Raw genomic sequence first — 26,562 nt, 5'->3', positions numbered from 1 at the left:
ACCAGAGGATGCATGCTTCCACATGTGAACCTTGTTTTAGGCTTAGAATATGGGACTCGTATTTATCACGTATTTGGTAGTCGAGGAAGGAGACCGCGGAGCTTGCCAAGGCAGGGAAAGTGTGTGTGTGTGTAAAAATGCACAGAATATGCAATTTAGGCATGGGGGATTTGGATTCAAATCCTACCTTTGTTAGTTATGGCCAGCTTCTCCACTTATTCTTTCTTCATGCCCACTGTGTTATCAGAGCCAGAACTAGGTTCTTTGTTGCATACAATGCCAGGTACCCTGATAGTGCCATACATAATGCAGTGCAAAAATGTGTACTGTGGATTTGTCATGTGGTATCAAACAAGCTGGGCCTTCAGTTTCCCCTTCTGTAAAATGGGAGAACGAGTGGCGTACCTCAGAGGGTTGCCTTGGGGGCAAATGCCAAAAAGAACTATATAGGTCTTTGCAGACTAACACTGCTGTTTAGATGGTAACCCGTGGTAGGGTTGACTGCAAGCCATTATGGAGATACTATTTTTATAGTGGAAGCTGTATCCCCTCACCGGGAGCCAAGTCAAGGGCTCCAAAAGGCCCCGTCACTCAGAGTTGATGTCAGTTTCAGTTGGGCTGGCTGGGATTACGCAATTATCGAGTCATAGAATCATAGGGTGGGAAGGGGCCTACAAGACCATCGAGTCCAACCCCCTGCTCAGTGCAGGAAGCCTGACTCCCAGGCGGTCTCCCATCCAAGTACTAACCAAGGCTGGCCCTGCTTAGCTTCCAAGGTCAGATGAGATCAGGGGCATCCAGCCCTTTGCTCGACATCATAGAATCATAGGGTTGGAAGGGGCCTACAAGACCATTGAGTCCAACCCCCTGCTCAGTGCAGGAAGCCTGTTCCCAGGCGGTCTCCCATCCAAGTACTAACCAGGGCTGATCAGACGAGACTGGGCGCATCCAGCCCTTGTTTCACTTATTTTCAAACAGTACCAACTTTATGGAAATGGTGACATTGCAGGGTGATGAGTGGATTGTCTGTATGCTGTTGAGTCATTTGAATGAGACGTACAGTCGGGTCTGCACAGTTCTGCTTCCTGCTAAGGCTCCTGATCCTATGCATACCAACTTGAGAGTAAAGGTGCGATCCTATGCATGTTTCAACTGGAAAAATTCCCACAACTCCCAGCATTCCCCAGCCAGCATAAGAGTGGTAGTATTTTTTTTCGGTCTAAACATGGATAGGATTGCACCCTAAGGCCTTCGAATTCAGGAGGGCTTACTTCTGAGTAGGCATGCAAAGGATCAGGCTGCAGATATTGCTTAGGAATGCAGCCTTGGTTGCATACCACATCCCCAGCCTGCGGCAAACTCATGTTGATCAAAATCTGATTTACAGGCTGTGCAAGGAGGCTTAACATGCCTGCTCTTTGTCTCTGAGGCAAATTTTCACTCCCATTCCAACAAGCTCAAGCAAGATAGCTGTCACTTCCTTATCTTATTTGATATCCTTTGCCACATCCCTGCTGTTGGTCACTATTATTGGGAAGGTGCAGAAAAGCGGGATTTACAACCATGACAAAGGGGTTGGAGGACCTTCCTAATGAAGAGAAAGTCAAGAGGCCTGGGCATTTTAGTTTGGGCTGGGAAAGTAACTGACAAATCGGGAACAAGATAGCAGTTTCTAAAATTATGAGCAGGGTGGGGAGAGAGAAATTCTTTCCCTGCTGTCCATCCCCACCTGTCAACACACTAAACCTCAGGATCATTCTCTGAAGCTGTGGGTTCAGGCAGCCTTCTCCAACCCAGCACCTTCTAGATTTGTTGGACTTTAACTCCCAGCATCCACAGCCAGCATGGCCATGGGGATGCTGGGAGTTGTAGTCAAACAGATCTGGAGGGCTCTGCTTTGGGGAAGGCTACTGTAGGACCAACGGGAACTTTATGCAAGGCGGAACTCACATATGGAATTCTGCTGCACGATTCTGTGAGGGCACAGACAGCTTTTTGAAGGCTAGACCAGTTCATGGTCTGTTTTCAGCAATACGCCATGAAGATGGCCTATGAATTGGTCCATTTTGGTTTTGTTTTAATGGCTAATCAGCAATTAGGCATGACAACTAAAAGTGGAACTTCCATGTTTATGAACAGTAAACCTCTGAGGATCAGATATGGGAGACAAACAATGGCTGGGTTCACACAGCATGCTAACCCACACTCAGTGGTTGAGTGTGGGTTGTTTTGAACCCTGGGTTGTTTGTTGAACCATGGGTTATCGTCTGGTCTGAACGAGGCTAGGGTGGCTTATTAATCATGCAGTGTGGCTTGTGAACCACCCTGAACATCCCAACACCAAACCTCGGGTCCTCAAGGTGGCTTGCTCGAGAAAAATAAGCCACACTGCATGGTTAACACGCCACCCTGGCTGCATTCAGACAACACACTAAGCCACAGTTCAACAAAAAACCCACAGTTTGAAAAAACCCCACACTCAATCACCGAGTCTGGGTGAGCATGTTGTGTGAACCCAGTCAGTGAGTAAAATAGCTGGCTCCAATATCATGACCAGCTTATGGCCTTCCTCAGGTGATTTGCAGTGAAGACAGAATGCTGAGCCAGAAGAACCATGTCTGATCCAGCAAGACCATTTCCGCCTTATTTCCATTTATTGGGTGGTAAGCTGTGGGTGCCGGAAAGGCCTGCCCAAAGCCCACTTCTGACAGCTGAATCCTGACTGCACAGCTCAAATCCACACAACAAAGGGAGAAGATGGGCAGGTGAACGAGTGTGGGCTGAAATCCAGCCAGCCCAGAGCAGTGTCATGCCCTTTCTGGAAGAATCCTCTTCAGATGAGGATCTGAAGCCTCTGGAGTCAGACGTCCCTTGGGAACAGCCGCTTCAGGAGATCCTGAAGCTGACCAAGAAGGTCCTGGGTCCTCAGGACTTCAGGTCTTCCCCTCAAAAGGTGGAAAGCTCTCCTTCCGAATCAGCCACCACCCAGCCCCCAAGAACGCTGGTTCCGGAAGGTAAAGGCTCAGCCCATGGCCAGGAGAAGGACTGCCCACTTGCAGAAAAGGCCTCCTCAGCAGCAAGGCCCTCCTCACAAGTAGAACATTTGCTAGAGGGTCTGTAATGAACTGCAGCTGAGCTCTACATATGGCTCAGGAACTTCAGGCAATATTAGCCTTCAGTATCACCCTAGCCACTGATGTAAACAATGGCTGGGTTCACACGTAACGCTAAGCCATGACGGCTCACTAACCACTATGCATCGTAGATTACGCAAACAGACCACTATGCCCATTTTGCAGAGCGTGGGTTCTCAGAGTGGCCTGTTTGGTTGGATTAACCTGTCGTGGGTGGCAGAAACATCCCACAGATGACACACGAACCCATTCTAGGTTCCGCCAGAAAAGAAGCCATCATGGCTTAGCGTTACCTGTGAACCCAGCCAGAGTCTTCTACCAGCTTCTTGGTGCTACTGACATTGGACTCCTGCTTGGCTCTGCTTCTTGGTCTGCATATTGTACCTGACCGCTTATCTCTGTTGGGACTGCGGCTGCTCCTCAGACCGCTCTCTTTGAGCTCTCCCTCTTTCCTGGTAGAACTGTGCCTTTGACCTTTGCCTGTATATTGACTTGCCTTTGGATCACCCCTTAGGTTAAACTAATGGTGAGCCAGATACAGCCAGTCCAGCAGCGGTTGTCCTATGTGGTCCATGTGGGGCAGAGCGAGAAGGTTGACTGCCACAAGTCTCTTGCCCTAGATCCCGGATGGTGCTCTGCTGGCCAGTTTGCAAAGTATGATTGCACGTGAAGGGTTTATTTGCTCATACACCAAAATGTTTGAGATCAAATATCACTTAACTTAGTACTTAAGAAATTTTAAAAGAAGGAAAAAGTCAAAAGAAAAAAAAGTCATTCCCCACCCCCTCCCCTTTGTTTTCTAGAATTCCCCACCCTCTTCCAAGCCATGCCCAAGTAAGATGTTTTGATTCATGCAGAGGCAGGTTTTGGAAGTGAAAGAGAAATTTAAACAATCAGGGAGAGGAGAGGAGGAATACTGCATAGAAAGGGGCAAAGCTGGGAGTTGGGAGGCTGGATGGAGAATCCATGGTTAGCAAAGTCAGATCGATTCATAACATCCAAAAAAAAAAAAAAAAAGAAGCGAGTTAACATTCCAAGCAGTTTATTTGAAGTGAGTCTTACTTACTACCTTGGCGTCTTTGACACAAGTCATCCCCATAACTTTTTTTTAAAACACTCTCCCTAGGAAACATTTTAAATAGGGTTTAGGTTGCTACAGGTTAATTAGTTTTTTTCTTGCAATTTTCTTCATTATTTATACTATGCCAAGAGCGTTTCACTTTGCAGGCATCCAATCTGAAAAGAAGAGGTGTCAAAAACCGATGTCCATAACATGCTTAAGAGAAAAGGCAATAACAAACACAGCCTTAATCAAAAAGTCCACACAAGCAGCTCCCTTCATGTTCCTGGCATTAAATATTCCTAGGCTATTTTTACCAGCCTTTTGGCAGACTTCCTGAATTGGTCACAACAGGAGAAGGAAACAAGGGTTTGCAAGTCATCTGTCCTCCCCGGTCTGCTGCTTGAATGCCAGGAGGAGTGGCAGGGAGGCAAAACGGAAAAGAAAGAAAAAACCCACCAAAGAAAACGTTTTTGGTCTTCATTCAGTTGTACTGCAGTTTTGCAGTTATTCCAGAACAGTTTTCCCCAAATGACTGATACCTGGGCATCTTTGTTTTGCTTCCGGGATCAAAACTGGAAACACACTCCACTTGACACTTGAAGACGGATTAACAATGCAACTCTATGCATGTTTACTCATGGGTAACCCCCATTGTGTTCAATGGGGTTTGCTTCCATCTGTGGTGCAGTTAGGAAATGTTTTATCAGGGTTGAGGAACCTTTGGCCTGCCAGATGTTGCCCATCTGATTTAGACTCTGGACTTAATGGTCTTATGGGGCTCCTCTGTTTAGATGGTAATAGGTTGCCTTGCTGAGTTTGGGGGGCATCCTGCTCATTTTCTTGAGTGGGGCCCTGGACCTCTGTTCCAAAGTCCTGTCCTGATGGTACCACTAGCTTCCAGGCAGAAATGTTTACAGTACAATCCTTTGCCTGCTTACTCAGAAGTGTGTTCCACTGAGTTCAATAGGACTTATTCTCAGGTAAGAGGATAAAAGATTACATCCTTAATTGACTAAAAGTGTGCCCTGATTAATTGGGCAGCAGATTTTTTAAAAAATAATTCGAATACAAGTACTTATCAAAATTGCAGGTGAGAAACACCATCTTGGAAGAGGCATACCCTTTTTTCACACACATAGTAGGGAATGCCTCTTCTAAGTTGACACCTGCCACAGCGCATGTGTTTTGCAGGTTGGTGATCGGGGCTACCTTAGAAGAATCTTTCCCCCTTTGTTCTTACACTCAGGAAGGAATGCCTCTTCTAAGATGATGCTTGTAACACAAACATGGAGCTCTACACAGTGCTGAGGTATGGCTTGTGCCAAGCAAGAAGAGGCATTTTCACACACACAGGAGGGAATGCCTCTTATAGGATGACACCTGCCTGCTATGACACATGTGTACATTATCTAAAAATAAAGAACGTATGGTTTTGGCTTCAGAACTAGTGCTTTTACTCAGTCGCAAATTCATTCCAGGGATTAATCGACTAAAGCTCATATGATGATTAATAGGTGAAAGGTTTCTTTAGCCGAGTGACAGCCTTAATCTATTCTTAATAACTGCCCAGAATGACAGGCAGATGTCTTCCTTGCAACTGCAGCACAGCTCAGTTACTATGGTCTGCAGGTGTCCTCCAGGTGTCTCTGGGATTCTTCTGTGCCTGTCAGCCATAGCTCAGATGGCATCATGGAATCCCAGGGCACCCTTAACTCCCTCCCTCAGGGTGATATTTGCTGCCCATATATTCAGTGGTGCAGTTAGGTCATGTGAAACTCTGGACTTAATGGTTTTATGGGGGCTCCCCTCTTTAGACAGTAATGTGTATTACCTCAAGATGCATTAAACCAGGCCTGCTGCATTTGGGGCCCCTCCTGCTGAGAGGGACCTGGACGTCTGCCCCAAAGTCCTGCCCTGATGGCACCACTGCATATATTTGTAGAGAAAGGGAGGGGGATCAACGCCATGCACAGCCTCCCTGCTCTGCAGGCTCTGAAGTGGTGAAAGTATCCAATGTGGTGGCTGATTTCCCCCCCCCTCAAGACACACAACTTGAGCGTGCGCAACCCCCTCCTCGCACACAAGGGTGCCCTGGCACCGTTTCAGGTGTTCGAGAGACTCTCTTGCCCTGGAGTTTCTAAGACGAATGCTAGAATTCAAGCTCTTTGGGGAGACTAACAGAGCAGGTTGTAGCCAGCACAAAATATGAGAGGAATGGAACAGCCAACCAGGCAGCAACCTCAGCCTTTAATCTTGCAAACCACAAAACATTCCCAAAGGAAATCCAATATGGATTTTTTTGCTCATACAAGGCAATATGCCCCTCCGAACCCCGCCGCGCTGTAACCGAACATTCCTCCGATGCATCTTGGAGCCTGGAAGGATGGAACAACTACCACCAGGCCTGCTATTTCAGAGGGTGTGCCTCTCCCCACCCCCTGCAATAATTGCATCTTGTCCTGTCCTCATGGCGACAGCTTCCCCGTCTGTCCCCATCTGCACACTGCAATCACTTCCAATCTAATCACTACCATCGGAGCAGTTTCTCTCTTCCTGCACCTCATGATGTTTTTTTAAAAAAACTGCTCAGGGGCCTTCATACCTCAGTATGCCTCCCCTGGCCATCTGCACACCACTGTCCTCAAGAGGCTGTGTTCAGGATCCAGCCATTAAGGAAGATGAGATCAGGTGGTGCATCAGGCAGGGACTTCCCTGTCGTGGCCCCAGCCTTATGGACTCAATTATGGATGAAGATCCATTTTATGTTGCAATTGGAAGCATGCTTACTACAGAGTTAAGTTCTATCTCAAGAGACTCTGTCTATGAGAGCCAAAGTACATGTGACAACACAGACACTTTCCCCCGGAACACCTCTCCACTGGCTCAGACCATTGGTCCATCCAGCCCAGTTCAAATTCAAAGTGCCTGCAGTTACCTTTAAAGCCCTAAGTGGTTTGGGACCAGGGTATCTGAAGGACCACATAAACCTATATGAACCTGAGTCCTGAGATAAGCTATGAAGGCCCTGCCCATGTGCCGGACATTAAGATCTATTAGGTTGACCAGGTACAAATTGTAGGGTCTTTTTAGTGGTAGCTCCATCGCTTTCATGTGTGGTTAGCTCCCTCTTTGGGGAGCTTTTCAGGATTCTGAACGAATTTTCTCAATACTACCAGGGGTGAAACTGCAGGGGAGAAGAACCTCCAGGTAGCAGAGATCTCAACCTAGGAAGAGAACACTGTCCAAAACTACTAGGGTTTGGCAGCTGGTTAATCTTCTGATTGTTTTCTGAGAGGGCAGACCTGGCTCCTGCAGTCTCATATTTCTTTTCCTCTCTAGTTAAATAAGGGCTGGTGATAATTCGGGAACCCCTTCTTGTTACAGACCACAAAGTGGGTGTGGATTGCAAGCATGGATGAGTCACATTCTCTCTGTCCTTCCTCTTCTTGGAGGTTTCACCGGATACAATTCACAGCTGTGGCAGCAGAATTCCCCACATCTCTTGTTAGGTTGGAAGGCTGCCAGGGAATAGGCCGGGCAGACACTCAAGAAGAGGTTGGATGGCCACCTATGTTTTTGGACATTTGGACCAAATACTCAGATGGATGTGATCATGAGGACTAGTGGCACAATCCTGTAAGTGTTTGCAAGGAATGCTTCTCAGCAGTTGTGCTGGTGGACATTACTCAACAGTATCTTATTCCTAGTCAGTGTTCTGTGTCTGTCTGGTCTTTGGCACTGTGGTTTTGTTTTGTTTTAAAGTTAATACTGGTGTTTTGTGGTTGCAACATTGTACCTGTGCAAGAGGGTGGGGCATAGATGGCTGACATGGATACAATCCTGCTCCACCCATGCAAAACCATGACTAACGGTTTTGCATTGTTGGAGAAGTCCTTGCCACTGGCTTCTGAGTGCTTAGTGCCTTGCACAGCAGACTTCAGGATCGGACTTACAAATTAACTTCAGATTCAAAACTCCTGGTGCAATGTGGGTCAGGCCAGTTGTATGGAATGGGAAGTGGGCAGTGTCATCTCGCTGGTTCATTTACCTGCTTTGTCCAATCAAAAGCAGGATAAGGTGCTTGGGAGTGGAGAAGGGCCATAGCTCAGTAGTAATGCACGTGCCTTGCACACAGGAGGTCCCAACATCTCCAGGTAGGGCTCTGAAAGACTCCTGTTTGAATCGCTGGAGAGCTGCTGCCAGTAAGTGTGTAGATGGACCTATGGTCTGACTTGATACAAGGCCGCTTCCTATATTTTGAATTATTTGTTTATTCCTGAAGACTGGATTCTTACTTTATTTTGAGGTGAAGGAAAATAGCTCAGTGGTATACCACAGGCTTTGTGTACAAAAGGTCCCTGGTTCAATCCCTGGCATCTCCAGATAAGGCGAGGGAAGATTCCTGTCTGAAATCCTGGAGAGCCACTGCCACTAAAAGATCTAGAATTAAATTGGCTAATGGTCTGGCTCAGTGGGGCTGTTCATACAACATGCTAACCCACAGTGAGTTGTTGAGCGTGGGTTGTTTTGAACCATGGGTTGTTTGTTGAACTGTGGGTTAGTGTGTTTTCTGAACTCAGCCAGGGTAGCTTGTTAACCATGCAAAGTGGCTTATTTTCTTTAACAAGCCACCTGGAGAACCCACGGTTTGTTGCTGGGTTGTTCAAGGTGGTTAACAAGCCACACTACATGATTAACAAGCCACCCTGGCTGCATTCAGACAACACGCTTACCCATAGTTCTACAACCAACCCGCAGTTCAAAACAACCCACATTCAACCACTGAGTGCGAGTTAGCATGTTGTGTGAACAGCCCCAATGTAAAAGAGTTCCCTGAGTTCCTATGAGTGTGTGCATGTGCTGTGCTCATGTATGGGATGCCAAACCCCATGGGGGCTCCTGTATTTTTGCGGGTGCAATCCTATGCATGTTTAGACAGAAAAAAGTCCTACATCTCCCAGCATTTCCCAGATGGCACGGCTGCCCATGGAATGCTGCGAGTCGTAGGACTTCTTTCTGTCTAAACATGCAAAGGATTGTGCCCTAAGACCGGTGTAAAAGCCTTGTGTTGATTGTTTATTCACGCTTTATTATGTCCTTCTGTGATCTGTCGCTTAACAGCAACTGCATATATTCATGATACATCTCTTTGCCTTTTGATTTTCTGCAACATATATTTGCACTACATGATAAAATATTTATCTGTAGATTTGGGGTGTGTGTGTGTGTGTGTGTTTATATATATATATATATATATATATATATATATATATATTTTTTAAAGAACTTGATAGGAGGAAGAATTCTATCGGTTGCAGCTTTCTCCTAGTGTTGTTTCCCTGCTGGTCAATCCTTAAAAGGTCTTCTGTGGGCAGCTGGGAAAATGTGATATTTATTTATTCATTCATTCATTCATTCATTAACGTGTATATACTGCCTTATTTGTTTAAAAGCCAGCAAAGCAGTGTACAACAATTAAAAAAATAAAACCTTAAAACAATAAAACAAGAACATTAAAAGCAGCAAAAACATCAAAACTATGCATTTTGAAAAGCCAAATTGAAAAGATGAGCCTTTATACCCTTTCTAATTGGGAAGCAACACAAGAGAAAGCCTTTTCATGGGTGCTGGACAAACGGGTCTCTACAGGTAATAGTGCCTTCAAAAGAGCCTCTCCTGCAGATCTTGATACCTGGGCAGGTTCACAGCAAGACAGGAAGTCCCTTAAATAGCCATATCCTAAGCCGTTTAAGGCTTCAAAGGTTAAAACCAACACCGTGAATTATGCTTAGAACACCCCACTCATGCACACAAAATATGGCTCATTGTAAGAGATCTATTATTTTAACCTGGCCCCAACTACAGCCAAAGCGTGTATGCTCTACCTGGAGTAATCAAAATTCCATAGCAATAATCCAAATTCTGCAACCTTACATAGGCAAATATGCATATTTTCTTAGGCTGCGATGCTGTGGGCCTCTCCTTCCACATGTGGAGAGGGAGGTGTGCCCATGGAGGTCTTCCCTAGATGATGATGGACCTTTCTAGTGCTGTGGCTGTGCCAAAAAAGGAGTGATTTGGAGCCATGATGGGGTGTCTGTGGGTCTGCTGCACCCTACGATGCCTCAAAAAGAGCTGGGAAAAGTGCCGAAAAGGGAAACTAAAAGATCAAGGGGCTGGAGCATCTCCCCTATGAGCTGGGATTGTTTAGCTTGGAAAAAAGGCGAGTCAGGGGAGACATGGTAGAGGTATACAAAATTATCCCTGGTGTGGAGAAAGTGGATAGGAAGACATTTTTCTCCCCCTCTCATAATACTAGAACCCAAGGTCACCCCATGAAGCCGAGATTCCTGAATCGCACATAAAAGGAAGGACTTCTTTGCACAACGCAAAGTTAAACTGTGGCATTCCTAGCAGAAGATGTAGTGATGGCCACCAATTTGGGTGGCTTTAAAAAGGGGATGGACAAATTCCTGGAGGAGAAGGCTATCATTAGCTACTAGTCCTGATGGCTATGTGCTACCTCTGCTATCAGAGGCAATACGCCTATGTACACCAGTTGCTGGGGAACATGGGCGGGAGGGTGCTGTTGCTCTCATGTCCTGCTTGTGGGTTTCTCATGGGCAGCTGGCTGGCCGCTGTGTGAACAGAATGCTGGACTAGATGGACCCTTGGTCTGATCCAGCAGGGCTGCTCTTGTGTTCTTATATTCTTATTCCCTTGTCCCCTCCACCCCAAACAGAGCCAAGAACTACAATAGCCCAAGAGCTAGCATAGTAAATCCTCTTCCATGGAGCAACGGGAGGGGAAAGTGGTGGGAAATAGCAGCAATCTGCCCTGGTTGGCTGAGAAAGTCGGGACTCCTCTCCAATGGACATCCCCCCACAAACACTCCCCCTGCCCTTTTCCTTCACTTATTCTGCTTTCCTTGTTTGTTGTTTCTTTTCCTACTGCTCATAATTTATTCTGCTGCTTCTTAGTAAGGAGCAAAACAAAACACTGACATGCCCTCCTCTGACCACAGGAAATCCAAGGTGACAACTCCTTTTTGCTTTCTGAGATTTCACCAGTTCTACATATTGTCAGGTGCGCCTTGTGAGCTCCTTGTGACTTGAATCAAAATTACAGGTTTTTAATCCCACCGTAACTGTTAATTAACTAATCACTGCCAGCATGTTCATCTACACTACTCTGTGAATATTCACTGTAATTATTTTGCATGCATCTAAGCTTTAATGGTGCCGGCTGAAGACATTTTTACTGAAACAAGCCTTCCTCAACTAACCAGCCACGGTTTTACTAGAATAATTTGATTTTAAAGATTTTAACTCTGCATTTTGATCCTTTTCCATCTTCCTTTTTATTGTTCACTGCTTGGGAATTTTATTGGAGAGTGATAGATACATTTTGTAAATAAAATAAATGTAATTTTCAATATTTTCTTGCATTTCATTCCCCACTGACCTCACTGCTTATTTCCCCCACCCCTTCTGCAACCTGATCCCTTCAGACTACAATTTCTGTAATCCCTTACTATTGGACATGCTGGGTGGGACTGATGGTAGTTGTAGTCCAAAGCATTATATCTCTATATATCTGCCAACTCAGAATGACATTCTATGCCTCTGATGAAGTGGACACTGGTCCACAAAAGCTTATGCCATAATAAATGTGTCAGTCTTTAAGATGCCGCAAAACTGTTTGTTGAGTTTCTAGGAAGCTGAACACCTACAACCAATGCCACATTCCTGAAGCTTTCCTGCTCTCTTGCAAGATCCTGCCATTTATTGGATTTATACTCTGTGTTTCCGCAAGGCAGTACACACGGTTCTCCCTATTTTAGGGAGGTAGGTTAGTCAACGGGGCTGTTGTCTGAGCATGTTGTCAGAATGCAGCACGTTTTCTGTAGGGTGGGTTAATGTGTTGTCTGAATGCAGCCAGGGTGGCTTGTTAACCATGCAGGGTGGCTTGTTAACTACCCTGAACAACCCAACAAGAAACCATGATGGGTTCTCAAGGTGGCTTGTTTGAGAAAATAAGCCACACTGCATGGTTAACAAGCTACCCAGAGAGAAAGAGGCCAGTTTGCACGAACAAACAACCCACTGTGGCTTAAATAAGCCATGATGTCTTGTTTTAATTCCCAGCATGTGCTGGCATATGCCAGAGGCCATTTCCTTAGTTACCCGCCTGGGCACACCTGGAACCTGGACAGCGTGGCTAGTTTGAGGGGGAAACAACCCTCCAATAACCCTGCAACAGTCCATGGGTTATTGGAGGGTTGTTTCACCCTCAAACAAGCTACACCACCTGGATTTAGACGACACAACAAGCCGTGCCTGGGCAGGGAATAAAGGAAATGGTGGCCTGCACACATTGGGAATTAAAACAAGCCATCATGGCTTATTTTGATCATGCAAACTGGATCAGTGTGTGTTGATTTCCAGGGCTCTATTTTAAGTATGATTAAATCTGGACCCAACCTGGTATGTGTGTTTTCCCCACCATTGGTGTTTTTTTTATTTTTAATCTTTGCAAAGTATTACAAAAGCACATGCAACAGTACCCTGGTATGCAGAAGCTAAGCAAATGAGGCTGTTCCTGGCCTGGATCCAATGGTGCATGCATGCAGCTGCCAGGGCTGCATGCATGAATCTCCTTTTAAAAAGCAACAATTGTGGTGGTCGGCTGTTTGGTGGGGAACAGGAATGGGGAAAAAACTAAATCAGGCCTTCCTAAACAAGCTGACCAGTCGTATTACTGCTTTTGGGGCAGCAACTCTGTGCAACCTGGCAGATGCTTCAAGAACAGGAACTATGCCAGCAGCACCCACTTGGGCATGCAGTTCCTTATCAGGGTAGAAATATATGCACAGAAGCGGCCTTCCAAGGGCACAAGGCCACCAGCTGAATCAGACTGGTTTTCTTTATGTCCTGCACTAGATTTCTGTACGTCAGACTGCCGTTAAAGCACAGGAGCAGGGCCAATAAGCAAGGTGGCAACCTGACTATGAAAACAATTGCTATTTAGCAAGCACAAAGTCTTGGGGCAGCCTTAAAGGACACCTTTGGCATGAATACCACATAGCGTATGGATTTAACTCTAGGCCAATGACTGGAGTGAATTAATGAAGAAAGCCTTCCTTCCACAAAGTTTTGCCACACGTGCCAAATCTCAGCTTTCAACATAACATTTAAAAAAATAATTCTACAGCTCCTTAAGGTAGGAGTTCCCAAACTCTTGCTACTCCAGATTCAAAACCCCTCTGAAACTCTTTGACGAGCCTAGGAAATTCCTATTGATCCTTAGGCATCCAGGGAACAGCTTTTAGGGTAGAAGGGGGCAAGGGAAGATTATACTGTATTTTCAGCCATTCCGGATGGCTCAGAGGTTTTTGGAGATGAAGAATTCTAAGCTTGCTGCTGATCTTACCGCTGCTCATTAAGTGACTCCAGTACAATTTTGGGAGAGAAAGACCATGATCTTGATTGTAAGCAATACGATCGGTGTTGGTATGTCCTGTGCTGAGATGTGGACATCTTGCAATGACCGCAGAATCAAGCTGCACACTGCTGTCCTACGGACATTTACTGAGTATGAAGTAGTACTGAAATCAGTGGGGCTTCCTTCCAAGTTAACTTGTCTAGGACTGGGCAGTTAGGGCTTGGTGTCACAAATCTCCTGACTTCTACGGCAGATCCAGGGTTCACCTTTCATCCCAAACTGCAAAATGGGGCACAATTTGCATTTTTTTAAAAGCAGCCCCCCTCATCTGCCCATTTTTCTACTTTTCTCTTTTAAAATGGCCGGATGCAAAGCGGGAAGGACTTCTGGGTTGGATCCAGATGTAGTCATGCTTAGAGTAGACCCACTGAAATTAATGACACATAGGTTACTCATGATCTACTTGTCCCACTGATTTCAATGGGTCTACCCTAAGCATGTCTAAGTCTGGATCCAACCCTCTGGTTTTTTATATAGTTGTACAAAAGAGGGACATTCTCAAGATGGAGCTCAATTGTGCAGGGATGAAAAAGCCAGACCTTCCACAATAAAGGGTCTACCACGTTTTAGCCAATTTGCCAGTAAGCTTAAAAAACATCGAAGGCACTTAATGACGATCAGTGAGCAGTTTTAAACTTTTTCAATTATTTAAAACTTATTTTTAATGCAAGTACCTATAAAAGCTACAGGTGGCAAAAGGCATCGGAAAAGAGGCCTTCCCCCTTTTCTCTCACTTGGACGGGAAGGCTTCTTCTGAGATAATGCAGGCTGTGACCCATGCATAGACCACCATGCCACATGGTGGCTGGCTGGCACCGTTGTAGAAGAGGCACATATGCATAGAATCATAGAATAGTAGGGTTGGAAGGGGCCTATAAGACCATTGAGTCCAACCCCCTGCTCACCATGTATCATCTCAAAACAAAAAGAGCACGCTTTGGGGGTTGTTTGTCTTTTAAAATCTATTTTGTTCCTATATGCACATTTACTCAGTTGATTAATCAGCTAAAACGCATGCAACTGGCTCACTAGATTTGCTTTTATCAAGTGACAGCCCCAACAAAATACATTCTTCTACACAAGCCTTTGTTTTCGGGGTTTTCAAAATCCTGTCTTTCAGTCAAATTATTTTCAAGGCAGTGACCTCTGCCTTTGTACGTGGGCGTCCTGTTCTCTCTCTCTCTCTCTCATTAATTTTCTTAAGGGAAGACAGAAGAAAAGAGGTAAGAAAGGGGAAAGAGAGAGAAGGAAGGCAAGCAAGCAAGCAAGCAGGAAGTGTAGGAAGGAGATGGAAGGAAGAGGGGCAGGAAAGTGGAGAGAGAGAGAGAGAGAGAGAGAGAGAAAGAAAGAAAGAAAGAAAGAAAAGAAAGAAAGAAAATGCAATGGGTGAGACCCTCCGAAAGCAGGTTCACCACCCACTCTTGTGAGTCCCGATTGACTCAGCAGCTGAAGACCAACGATGTCCAGGGCACACAGAAGAGTCATCTGCCTACAGGCTCAGAAAGGCAGCTGTTCGATCCGCCCTTTGGCAACCCGCAGTTCAATCCACAGACGCCTCCGCAGGCGCGGAGCGGCCAAGAGGGAGCTGCGTGCGACGCGCGGACAGCTCGCCGGACTTGTGACTGGGCAAAGCCGGGCCAGGAAAGCTCCTGCCACGCCCATGCATCGCCCTCTTTTTAGACTGTCGGGGGGGGGGATCGCCCCCCCAGCTGCTTTCACGCTCCTTCTGCCTCCCGGCCCCCCAGAAAGACACACGCGGATTGACTTCCCAAGCTCCCCCCCCCCCCGCGCTTAGTTACTGGTTCCTTTCCCAGAGTTGCCCATCCGACCGGAGCCCGGAGCAGCAAGACCGCTCCCCTCCGCCCACACGTCGGCCCCCGCAGCATCTTCCAAAGCAGGCTGGCGTTGGGGTGGGGGCAGCTCGGGAGGGGCCGACACGTCTCCTCCACTCAGCCGCCTGGGAAGCGGGGGCAGGTCACGCCGGCGCCCCCGATCGCCCCCGCACACGGAGCTGCTGCGCCCCCCACCCGCCCCCGGGACCCCCCCTCCCCCTCCCCCTCCCCCTCCCCACGGCCTACTCGGGGGTCCTACCTGGCGCTGCGGCAGTGGGAAAAGCGAGGGGAGCTCCGGCAGACTGCAGCTCGCAGAAGTGGGCCGGGCAGGACTGAGCGGAGCGAGAACGGGGGAGAGCCGGGCCGGGCTGGGCTGGGCCGGGCCGGGCCGGGCCGGGCGGGGCCAAGACATCCTCGCCCGCGCGCCCCGCCCAGCGCCCTGCATTGCATTGCTCCAGGCGGCTCGGAAGCGGAGCGGAGCTGCCGGCCGGCCGGGCCTCGGAAGTTCTGCAGGCGGAGAACCGAGCAAGAGCCGTGCTGGATCGGAGCCTCCTCTCTGCGCGCGCGCCCGCTTCAGGCCCTCGCTGCCCCTCTGCCTGGGGCGGGTCTTCCATTGAGGGATCGTCCGAACCGCGGTGGCCCCGATTTCCCTGGAGCTGTGAATCCATGCTGGGGGTTTTCGTCAGAACCGACCCGAACTCGAGAGGAGCTGCCCAAGGGGCTGAACCCTAACACACACCCCTCGAAGAGGATCAGCACCTTGGACGGCTCCTTTCGAGTTCGGGTCGGTTCTGGCGAAAACCCAGAATGGATGTGCAGCCCCACCGAAATCGGAGCCACCAGCCACCACCGCCATCCACGCAAGAGGGAAACCCAAAGCTCGCAGAAGGACTAACTGCAGCTTTCCCCCTCTTCCCTCTCCATCCCTTTTCTTTTTGTGGCTTGTCTTTTAAAGACTGCAAGCCTGCGGGCAGGGACTGCCTTGTTTGTACTGACTGTATGTAAGCCCCTCCGGGGGACTTTTTAGCTTAGGAGCAGGGTAAAAGTGTTTTAAATAAATAAAATATAAATTCGGGAACCCCGCAAGGGATGGGGAAACAACCCCAAAATAGCCCAATGAAGACGGAGCATCCTTGGTGGGCACTGAATGCTGATTGACTGGTGTGTGGGGGGGAGAAACAGGGTGGGGGGACATGACTGGCTGGCTGGCTGGCTAGAATCTGAAACAGTAGCGCTCTGTGCTGCAACATTTTGTTGCTGTTGCTGGTCCCACTTGTCATGGTGAATGGTGACCTGTAGAGGACTGTAAGAGATGCCCCTGCTGGATGAGATGAAAATGTTTACCTGGTCCAGCAGCATCCTAGATGAGAGGATGACTAGCAACAGGCAGAAATCCTGCAGGTCAAGCTTCTCCCATCCTAGCTTCCTCAGGCTAGGAAAAGCTTCAACAGTTTTAATTTTGGCCCATCATGCAGATGTTGAATGCAGAAGAAATGTGCCAGACAAGTTGGCAACCTTACCATGTGACATTACCACTCCGGAGGAATTAATGAAATAGTTTGGCATGCTTACATGTAGGAAAATTCCATAATTAAGAAAAGGACTGAAAATAAAATGGTGTTTTATAATGCTCTTATATGGATATATGCTATGAATGTATGCTAAGTCTAAAGATCAACTAATGAACTGCTTGGACAGGTGTTGGTTGCTGGACTTACCTTTCCTTTCTGATGTGATGCAAAAACGAAACAGTTCGAACCTTGTGCTTCAGGGAAAAGATAAGCACATTTCGCGTAAGATCACGCATCAGCTCATTCAAAGCAAAACTGAGGTTGTGGAAGGAAAATGTACAGATCAGATCGCTTGTTCAGTTCTCTTCCATGAAGCAAGCTTTTGGTGGGAGATTTCAGTGACACACCTTTTGGGCCAACTTGAAAGACCTGAGAAACAATTCCAGACCCAATTTCAGCAGTTTGCTGTCATTGAACCGGTGGCATTATTTTTTTGCAAATCCATTTATCCCAGTCGATGTCCTAGAAACTGCAGCATCTATTGGAAAACTGTGTCAGGTTGCAGTGGAAGAAATAGCTCTGGAGCTTCTCAACTTTCAGTATGACTTGATTTTAAAGGCACATTCAAAGGAGGAAAAATTTTGGAATTTGGTTGATTTGTTGGGTGCTTAAAGCATTGTAACTGAGCTTATTTTAAGCCAAATGGCTATATGAACCTGCCATAAGGTTTTTGCTTATTTATAAGAACAGTATAGATAGCATAAGATAGGTATAACATGGAATAGCTAAGAGAACCAAAGATTAGTAGGCTGATATGAACCATTGGTTCTATGGGCCTAGTTTGAGCCAGAGTGAATTTTGGGAAGTGCTTGTTTGGATAGCAGAGTCATGTTTTGACTTTGAAAAGAGAGAAGTTTATGCGGAAAAGCTTGTGGTTAATGAATCTTTCTTAAATATGTTGCCAACCACAGGGTATAGAGACAGGATGCTTAAGGAGAAATTGGGAACCTTTTAGCATTTCTCTGGAATTAGCTAAGACATCAGTAATGATGTTTGTAAGAGGGAGGCACTTAGATTTAGAGTAAGGAGCTTAAATGAAGCTAGCCCAATGTATAATAACCAATCAGTAAGCTTATAGCATAATGGATACCAAGTATGGTGTTAGATAAAGTGTTGGCATAGGACTTATGGGTATAAAAATAAAGTTTTACCTAGATGGGCAAGGTTCCTGCCTTCTGTATTGACTCTAAAATAACTTATTGGGGGGGGGGGGGAGGAAAAACCCTCTGCCAGCAGAATTGTTGCAAGTCTTTCTTTTCTATTTCTGTATTAAGTATAAATGGTGTGTGTGTATATGTTACGTTTTCCTAATAAAAGCATTCTTATTTTATTTTAAACTATTGTCTTGTTGCAGAAATCAGAGTCAGAGAGACCACGGAGTGAAGGAAAAAGAGTTTGTCTTTATTAACGCGCGGGCTTTATGGCTGGAATCACTTCCAAAGAGCCCAAAGCCCTGAGGTACAGTCTCTGCAACAGTCTCTGTGTGTGGAAATCAGCGCATCTCAGCATCAAGGCAGCCATTTCTCTTAGCTCGTGTCAAATTTTAGTAGACAGGAAATGGAAACCTGTTATATAAATTCTAAACTGAAGGGTTGTGAAAAAAAATCTTTAGTAAAGCCAAATTTCTCCACAGATTCAGAAAAATTCCTTTAGCTGAGAAGCACTGCTGCAAAGATAAAGTCTTATTTTGGATCAACCTATCTATGCAAGTAACTCTTCTCATCAGTGAAATTCATCACATCAAAAACAGACTGATTAACATCTGGATAACTGCCTGTGAGCTGCATTCTTCTCATACATCCCAGTCTATTTATTATTATTAAATTTCTTAATCGCCCATCTGGCCAGTCACCTGGCCACTCTGGGCGATGTACAACAATACAAACAGTTTAAAACAATAAAATTACACATTAAAACATATTTCTAAAATTATGCTAACCCACCCGAAATGCCTGCCTGAACAACCAAGCTTTCAATGCATGGCGGAAGCTCTTAAAGCAAGCTTGTAGATGACTTGCAGTGTTAAACATTCAATCATTATTTTATTAAACACTTTCATATTTGCACCATTGGGGACTGTCTCTTGCTTTATATGTGGCAGCCATTTTGTGACTTCTTCAATCTGGCCGCATGGTGGCCATTTTCTGAATTGTCATGTTCACAGGGCTGCCATTTTGTGATGCTTTCCCAGGATCCGACATTATTATTATTTATTACATTTCTATACCGCCCAATAGCTGGAGCTCTCTGGGTGGTTTACAAAGATTAAACACATTAAAAATACAATATACAGAGATTAAAAACCATTTACATAAAAAAAACACATGAACAGACAATATACACAAAAGAAACATATATCTAAAACAACTTCAAACAATCTCAAAAACAAAGAACCATAGCTGTAAAACATTCCAGGATCAATTAAACACTTACCGTATACTGCTGCATGCCTGGGAGTGCATCTTGTGCATCCTGTTTAAGCAGTGGGGTGGTCCAGCAGGTGTGAGATTACTATTCATGCACTAGATAATGATCTCACTCAATTCTTTCTTTCTTCTGGATTGTGTCAGGGTTAGAAAAAGAAGAAATTGGGGAGAGATGGAAAGACTGAGTCACATCTCAAACAAGCAAGCAAATAAAGAAACAAAAATAATGTGGCCACAGAGGAATAATTCCAAAGAGGAACCACAAGAAGACAAATATGGTGGACCGAATGCCCTGAAAAACACATTAGCAGAAAACAAAGAGGGAAGTAGATTTATGAGGGGAAAACATTTTGTGTGGGTTTAGAAGAATTTGCCAATGTTAGCAGCTCTTTCATCACTCATAGGACTTCCTTAGGGCTGGCCAAAAACTGTAGGTTCCCTCCGTTTGCAGAATAGACCACAGCAAGGAAGACCTTTATCCCATTTTAAAGCATTTGTTCCAGTTTTCTGGGTTTTAATTTCTATTGTTAATGATGTTTTCCTTGCAGATTTCCTGAAAGGCTGGCAATAAAACTGCAATTTCCATGAACATTCATATCAACTGGGGTGCTGCTGTCTGTCTCAGAATGCTGTACGCTAACTGTTAAGAGCCAATCTATCCATCATTTTGCTCTATTTCCAATGTTAAGGCTGAGTACCATTGTTTATGTAGCACAAATGGCACAAGAAGGAAAATCAGCAGGTTTGAGGGAACCCCAGTGTTTACAGAAGTACCAAAAAAGAAAATATTTAGGGGGAAAAAACCCTGAAGAGGGGTTGGGGGACTGGAAAACCAAAGGGAGGGGGAATAGAATGGAGCAGCTGGAATCCTGAAGATGGAGCACTTTATGCAGCAATATTTTGTTGCAGGTCCTGCTTGTTGCATAGAATGACGTAATGTACTAAAGAGGCAGAATTCTGGGCAGTACCACTTCTGGTTGCAAGTGGACAGAAATAACCTGGCAACAGTTATTAATGTTCCGGTAACTTCCTGTCTGGATTATTGCCATGTGTTACATGTGAGGCAGCCACTGAAAATGGCCCAGAAACTTCAGCTAGTCTGAAACAGAGTGGCTGGATTGTTAATGGTGACTGGCTGATGCAAATGCATTATGCCACTGCTTTGCCATCTGCACTGGCTGCTGGTCTGTTTCTGGGCCGAATTCAAAGTGCTAGTTTAAAGTCCTAAAGCAGACTCCCCCAACTGGTGCCTTCCAGATGTTTTGGACCACAACTCCAAGAATTCCTGACCATTGGCCATGCTGGCTGGGGCTGATGGGAGTTGAAGTCCAAAACATCTGGAGGGCACCAGGTTAGGGAAGGCCTGGAGCTAGGTTACCTGAAGGAGCGTCTCCTCCCATATATAACCTACCCAGACCCCAAGGTCCTTCGCCAAGTGCCTCTGTAAAATGAGGCAAGGCGGGTGGGTACAAGAAAGGGCCTCTTAAGTGACTATGGAAATGATCAATGAGATAAGTTACATGAAGTGAATTTAAAGAGTGGCGAGAGTGTTGGACTGGGAGCCGGGAGAACCAGGTTCTAGTCCCCACTCGGCCATGGAAACTCACTGGGTGACTTTGGGCCAGTCACGGACTCTCAGCCCAACCTACCTCACAGGGCTGTTGTTGTGAGGATAAAATGGAGAGGAGGAGGATAATGTAAGCCGCCCTGGGTTCCTTGCAAGAGGAAAAACGGTGGGATAGAAATGCAATAAATAAATAAATAAACAAACAAACAATACTGGTATTTAGTGTCCCTTCCACTTCCCCCCACTTTCCATGGAAACAAAGTCAGCAGAGAGTCATCATGGCAGATTCCAGGTCCTGGCAGAAGTACCTGCATAATTCAGTCCTTTCCGACCATGCACCCGTCATGTGCAAGCCTGACGTGCTCATGCGTATACATCAAACATTTTATGGGTGCATGTAAAGAGCGCAGGACAGGAAAGCCTGGCGTGCTCTGGTCCATGGGGTCACGAAAAGTCGGACACGACTGAACGACAACAACAACAACAACGATCTGTGCAGTGGCCCCAAATGAAAAACATCCAAAAGCTCACCCCCACCCCCATATTAATGCTGCAACCCTATGCCACTTTACCTTAGAGCTGGGGAAGGCAATCTCGTACCCTCCAGATATTTTGGACTACAACTCCTATAATTCCTCTCTATTGGTTGTGCTGACTGTGGCCTGAGGGGGTTTGTAGTCCAAAACATCTGGAGAGCACTAGTATACCTTAGAGCAAGCCCTATTTTAGGGAGCGGCTGTAGCTCAGTGGTAGAGCACCTGTTTTGCTTGCAGAAGATCCCAGGTTCGATCCCCGGCATCTCCAGGGAGAGGAGGAAATCCAGCCCGAAACCCTGGAGCTCCACTGCCAGTCAGTGTCAACAACACCGAGCTAGATGGACCAATGGTTTGGACTCGGTATAAGGCAGCTTCCTATGCTCCTGCGATCGAACACACTGGGCCTTACTTCCAAGTAATCATGCATTGGATCCAGCAGGATGGGTCAAATTCCATTTGACATATCCCACTGTGCTTTTTCTTTTCTAACCTGCCCATCCCAGGGTAGTTTGCAGTATGTGCATTTCATAAAAATAAAAACCGACACACAAAAGGAACCAAAACCATCCCCCTGGGAACACAATAACTTTATTTGTCCAGTGTTTGTTGGAGACAAGGTGTGTTCTTCTTATCAAGATGATGACATCTTTGAAAGCTGCCTCAGTTTCAACTCTGCAAACTTCTAAGAGCAATAGAAACCTTTCTGTGACATTCAGAGTTAGGTGGGGAAAATTCACATTTTTCTTGGTATGCTGTGCAATTGTTGTTGTTGTTCAGTCGTTCAGTCGTGTCCAACTCTCCGTGACCCCATGGACCAGAGCACGCCAGGCCTTCCTGTCCTGCGCTCTCTCCCGGAGCATGCTCAAGTCCGTATTCATTGCATCGGTGATGCTATCTAGCCTTCTCATCCTCTGCTGTCTCCTTCTCCTTTTGCCTTCAATCTTTCCCAGCATCAGGGTCTTTTCCAGGGAGTTTTCTCTTTGCATTAGGTGGCCAAAATATTTGAGCTTCAGCTTCAGTATCTGTCCTTCCAATGAGCAGTCAAGGTTGATTTCCTTTAGGATTGACTATAAAAATGACTCGCTTAAGAAGTAAACTTGCTCTGACCTTCCTGTGTTCGAGCCTGCATGTATGAAGGCGCTGGAATAACTGACAAGCACTGAACCTCCATTTTTACATGGTATAAAATTACATTACATTTATTAGGCCAACTCACAAATCACAAAGAATGCGCAAGATTCCAAGATCTTCAGATCTCTTCATCAGGCAACACGTTATAATAAGCAGGCGTGTGGGGTCGGGGGTAAGAATAGGGGAGGGAAAAATCTGACTAGATGGTGGTCAGTGCCTAGATGTTCAGAGCGCTTGCTGGTGCAACAGGTTTTCCAGGGAAATCTGTCATGCCAGCAAATGTTATTGGTGTTATAGAGGCCGCTTATGGGAGTGCAATGTAATTTATGTTAGCAGTAGTGTCTTATTGGCTACTGCCCAAGATAATTTTTGATGATCTTTTGGTTGGCCTAAGAAAACTATTACACTAATACCAGTTTTGGGATTTTACTTATGGTCAACATGGCTACTTTTGTTTGCATTTTATTCTATGAATATTTAATACTATGAAATAACTTTTAAGCATTTTAGATTACCTGTATTTATGTCCCACCCCACCCCTGAGGGATAGCCATTTTAGGCCATTGCAGCAAAAACAACAAAGAGTCTTGCGGCACCTTTAAGACTAACAAATTTATTCTGACATAAGCATCTAAAGACAGTTTATCAGATACAATTAATGTTCTGGCTGTTCGGCAATGATCCCACCCCCCACCCCTGGCCCTCTTCCAATATTTCTGGCTACAGACCTGCTTTTGATTCCGCTTGTTTACATACTGTCCTACTGTGATTGAAATTTAATCTTGTAGGCTGGCATTTTAATCCATGTGGTTGTAAGATGTCTCAGAGTGGCAGTGACCTAAGGCCGCAACTGGACACTGGGTTCTTTGCCTGCACATCTTAGTGTAAAAGTTCCTGTGCTTTTAAAATCCTGAAACTGGCTCATTGAATGCTTTGGCTTATCACAATCTTGAGTTTTTATTTTATTTTGTCTTCTGCCAAAGCTGACATCTTTGTGTTTCCTCCCCAGTCATGCTGCGTGACTGCCCTCTAGCAGCGATGAAGAGATCACTCACTGGACTCAATCAATCATCATCATACAACCAACTGAGATAGTCTAATTGCCTCGTTTTATTCTCTGATGATGCCCAGGACACGTGTGGTTCAGATCTTAATCACCCCAGTGAGTCTTTCCATCTACTTGAGAATCCTGATGGTGCTATATGGCATTGGGCAATAGATCTATCATATTGTGAGCTGGTGTAGGTGGTGTTTCTTTTAGGCCACGGCTGGGCTTTATTAGGTCAGATTTTGTGGCCATGTGGTCTACAGGATTGGGTTTTGGAATCCCTCTCCTGAAGTATCTACAGCTTCAGGAAGGGGAATCTGAAAAATCCTATGATGTCTCCAGGGACCATAGGATTGCGCCCCTAAAGACTTAACAGTGTTATTATGGCATAAGTTTTCATGGACTGGAGTCCATCATTTGCATGATGTGTTACGCTGAGTTAGAAGTACATATACATGTGGTTGTGGGGAGGAATTGTAAACTGTGAGGTCAAATAAAATGCAGAAAGTTCAGATAGTGATTGTGATTGTATTAACATTGATCATTCACAAAACAGTTGCTGGGTTCCACGTGTACATTTCTGCACTTACTTCCCTGCTGAGCAAACTCTGCAAGTCTGCTGTGGAACCCCACATGTTACTCAGGAAATGGATTGTTTCTATTTTACTGTGTTTATGTTTTTATCGCTTTTAATATTTTAACTGTTTTTATGCATTTTATTGCTGTGAGCCACCTTGGGAGGGCTTCTGCCCTGAAAGGTGACCAATAATTTGTTTAAATAAACTTCTCAGGCCTGGCCAACCACCACAAAGACCATGGGCTTTTTTACATGAGGCATTTATCATGCGCTCGTCATTCTCTGCTCACAGTTGTTAATGGGTTCTTTAGATTATATCGTGACCCTCCAGTTTTGTTTCGGTGCCTAACCAGCATTTTCAGTGTGTGTGTGGGGGGGGTAGAGCAGGGAAAATGCGGCATTTAATTGTGAACGTGAAAGAAAGCGTGATTTCCTCTTGTGAATTTGCGCTATTCCGCTATACCACAGTGCCACTTAGAGGTTATGTAACAGAAAAGCAGGAAATGCTCCTCCGGTAGTGCTCGGATCTCAATTCCATGAGAAAACTAAAAATAGATACAGCAGATTAACAACCTCATGCAGAAAAGCTCCACAAGGCAACCCATATATGGCCATGCAACTGACCAGAGCACAAGAGATGAGTAAATGGCCACATCTATTACAGGCAGGCCCAGTGCCAGCAGAGACACGTGCTATGCTGCTGAGGGCTAAGAGATAGTTTAGCAAAGTGGGGAGGAGGATCCAGGGCTTGCCTGCACCCCTGAGGTTCACCTTGGCCCCATCTGCATGAGCTATTTACTCCGGGGCCGCTGCAATTCGAGGTCCTTCAGGACATATGACGCAGTCGCGATTTTGCAGCCTAACCGCGGTTTTCACCTGGAAAATGCGGATTTCCAAAGACACATTTTGCTGTGATGGTTTTGATTTGCTGAGGGTTTCCTGCGGTTGCGGTTGTGAGCTGTCTGTCCCTTCCCTGAACCAACTTCACATTTTGTGGTGGGCGTGTGGTAGGTGTGCCTAGTGCTTTTGTCACTCTAGAACGCCCCTTCACTCCTCCGCATTCCTCCACGGCTGCACAGTTACAGAGCCACGGGGAAGCGTGCCCCTGTCTTCAACCACATTTTTGCACACCTTCGCAGCTTCGTATCTTCACAATGGCTGCTTTGGAGTCAGTGGCAAAGGGTCGGGGGGTCTCGGGGGAGCAGAAGGTCCAGGACCAACTTCGCTCCAGCCAGCATTTTGGAATGATGGGTAGGCACATACCTCTCAAGGGCACACGCCTTGGTTTGTGCGAACCATCGTGAGAGGCTCGGGCTGGAGAACTGCCAAACAGTTGGCGTGGTAACAAAGGAGGAGACCACCCACATTTTACCTAAACGGGCAGACACAAAGGAATCCTAAAATACAAAACAGACACTAGAACCCAAAGTCTCGCATCCCCACCCTCACATGCCCGCGCTGCTCCGCATTTAAATATAATGGTTAAAAAAAAGGGCAGCGCGACTGCCGCAGGTTACTTCACTTCAACAGCTGTGTGTCCCACTGGTTGTCTGTAGCTGTTTGATTCAAGCGTTGACATGTGCTGCTAATCCTCACATCTTGTATGTTTTCCTCATGGCTGGTATTGCAGCAATGGGGTTCACAAACAGGGAAGACACCGCAGTTAAAAAAAAAAAAAACTTTTGATGTTGCTTGCAGACCATTCCTGTGTTAGACAGATTGCTTGTTAATAGCTTAGAATGGTTGGTTGATGTTTCATCAATAGGAGCGGATGGTTAGGAGATGGTTTCCTGATGGTGGGGAATCTGTCTGTTTATTTGAATGAGATACCCACCAAGTCTAGAGAAGGTGACACAGGGTTCTCTGTACATCCATCTTGATACTGTGGCCAAGAGTGCTGGTTACGATCTCCCACTTGGTAAGACTACTGTCATGTGGTTAACGTGGGGCTGCCCTTGGAAAGTATCCTGAAACTACAGATGGAGCAAACTCTAGCTGTTAGACTCCTGCTGACATGGGCCTGCTTGTTTATTCAGTCACATCATGCCAGTCAATTTAATTGGTTCCCAACTCGTTCCTGGCAACGTTCAAGATGCCGGTTCATAAGAATGGCTTCCTGCCATATAATCTGCAAAAGGGAAACTCTGCTTCATGCGCCTCTGCCAGAGGAGTG

General features: G+C 45.9%; 1 protein-coding gene across 1 annotated transcript in view; it reads right to left on the bottom strand.

The window, feature by feature from the left end:
- Positions 1 to 15,867, bottom strand: part of GSN (gelsolin) — a 65,969-nt gene extending 50,102 nt beyond the window's left edge. The window contains exon 1 of the mRNA XM_084820878.1: positions 15,793 to 15,867. The gene's annotated coding sequence lies outside the window, so the exon portion shown is untranslated. The remainder of the gene's footprint in view (positions 1 to 15,792) is intronic.
- Positions 15,868 to 26,562: the final 10,695 nt, after the last annotated feature.

This window comes from Heloderma suspectum, chromosome 14 (assembly GCF_057233095.1).
Source record: "Heloderma suspectum isolate Gila_16-S chromosome 14, 16-S_ref, whole genome shotgun sequence".
NCBI lineage: Eukaryota > Metazoa > Chordata > Lepidosauria > Squamata > Helodermatidae > Heloderma > Heloderma suspectum.
The sequence above is the reverse complement of the archived record's forward strand: the minus strand, read 5'-3'. Positions and strand labels throughout refer to the sequence as shown.